The 2,162-nt window shown below is 62.0% G+C and overlaps 1 pseudogene; it reads left to right on the top strand.

Moving 5' to 3' along the window:
- Positions 1-2,052, top strand: part of LOC117953253 — a 3,098-nt pseudogene extending 1,046 nt beyond the window's left edge.
- The last annotated feature ends 110 nt before the right edge of the window (positions 2,053-2,162 follow it).

The following is a 2,162-nucleotide window of genomic DNA, read 5'->3' as shown; positions in this document are numbered from 1 at the left end:
CGCTTCAGGGGCTCTTCCGCGATCGGCGCGTCGCACTGGCCACCAGCCCCGAGGGGTTGGTTCCGCTGGCGGATTTTGTAGAAGCTTGGCGGGGTTTGGAGAACATGTCCCCGTGGGTTCTACGCACCGTCGTCGAAGGGTACAGGCGACAGTTCCGGGTCCGCCCCCCCGGCTTCTCTGGGGTGGTCCGGACTTCGGTGCGCCCGGACCAGGGCCTGGTGCTGGAACAGGAAGTGGGCTCGCTCCTGGAGAAAGGGGCCGTGGAGCTCGTTCCCCCGCAGGCCGGCGCGTCCGGTTTCTACAGCCGGTACTTCCTGGTTCCCAAGAAGGACGGAGGCCTGCGCCCTATTCTGGATCTGCGGGTTCTGAACCGGTCTCTGAGGAGATACAGGTTCAAGATGCTCACCATCCCCGCCATCGTGTGTCACATCCGGTCCGAGGACTGGTTTGTCACCGTGCATCTAAGGGACGCTTACTTCCACGTCTCCATTCGTCCTTCCCACAGGAAGTTCCTGAGGTTCGCCTTCGGGGGCGTGGTGTACCAGTATCGGGTTCTTCCCTTCGGCCTGGCCTTCTCCCCTCGCACTTTCACCAAGTGTATGGATGCGGCGCTGGCCCCTCTGCGGCTCCAGGGGATGCGGGTCCCCAATTACATCGACGACTGGCTTATCCTGGCTCGGTCTCTGGAGTTGGCTGTTCGGTTCGTTCGTTCGTTCGAGTCCGTTCTAGGCCGCGGTGAAGAGTGTGCAGCTAGGCCGCGCCATCACAGTAAAACACTTCCAGAGGGTGTTGGGCCTCATGGCAGCTGCTTCCAGCGTGATACCTTCTGGTCTTCTGCACATGAGGGCCCTGCAGTGGTGGCTGAAATCCAAGGGGTTCTCCCCGAGGGGAAACCCGTTCCGCCTGATACGGGTTGCGCACAAATGTCTTTGTGCCCTATCAGTGTGGAAGAAGCCTTGGTTGCTGTCCCAAGGACCCGCGCTGGGGACACCCCGTCGCCCTCTAATCGTTTCGACAGACGCTTCCCTCACCGGGTGGGGCGCGGTCATGGACGACCGCTCGGCGAGGGGTGTTTGGCAGGAGCATCACTCGTCATGGCACATCAATTGCCTCGAGATGTTGGCCGTGTTCCGAGCTCTGAGGAGCTTCCTGCCTGCACTCCTGGGTCACCACGTGCTGGTCAGGTCCGACAATACAGCTGTGGTGGCCTATCTGAATCACCAGGGGGTCTGCGCTCGCGCCTTCTCTGCAGACTGGCGCATTGGATCCTCCTGTGGTCCCAGCGGAGACTGCTCTCTCTCAGAGCAATGTTTATCCCTGGGCTTCAGAATCAGGGTGCGGACCTGCTGTCAAGACACGGGCTCCGAGGTGGTGGAGTCCTTGTGCGTAAGGTTCGGACCTATAGACGTGGACTTGTTTGCGTCTCGGGAGACTACGCACTGTCCTCTGTGGTTCTCCCTGACGCCGCCGGCCCCGCTAGGGCTGGACGCCATGGTACGGGAGTGGCCGAGGCTGCGTCTGTACGCTTTTCCCCCAGTCACCCTGCTCCCGGGGATCCTGGAGAGGGTCCGTCGGGAGGGCATCTGCCTGCTTCTGGTAGCGCCATTCTGGCCGACCCGGATGTGGTTCTCTGACCTGATGGCGCTCCTGGACGGTCTACCGTGGCAGGTGAGGAGGGACCTGCTGTCCCAGGAAGGAGGCCGGGTTCTTCACCCTTGCCACGCCCTGTGGCGGCTGTGGGTCTGGCTGACGGCAGGAGCAGTCGAGGCTCTCCTCAGCTCCAGGGCCCCGTCTACACGGAGGATGTATGGCCTGAAGTGGAACGTCTTCTCTGCCTGGTGCAGGGGACCCAGTTACCTGCCCGGTGGTTCAGGTGCTGGAGTTTCTGCAGGACCGCTTCTCTGCGGGCCTTTCCCCGTCCACCCTCAAGGTTTATGTGGCAGCCATTTCGGCTTTCCACGCCCCTTCGAGGGATGGGTCTCTGGGGAGACTTCCCTTGTTCGTATGACTTCTCCGTGGAACCCGGAGGATGAGACCTGCGACTCGCCCTAGGATTCCCACCTGGGATCTGGCGGTGGTTCTCAAAGCTTTGGCTGAGGCCCCCTTCGAGCCCATGGAGTCGGCTGAGGCCAAGTACCTGACCCTGAAGATGGCCTTCCTCC

The sequence above is a fragment of the Etheostoma cragini genome, chromosome 11 (assembly GCF_013103735.1).
Source record: "Etheostoma cragini isolate CJK2018 chromosome 11, CSU_Ecrag_1.0, whole genome shotgun sequence".
Taxonomy (NCBI): Eukaryota; Metazoa; Chordata; class Actinopteri; order Perciformes; family Percidae; genus Etheostoma; species Etheostoma cragini.
This window is presented reverse-complemented; position numbering and strand designations above follow the sequence as displayed.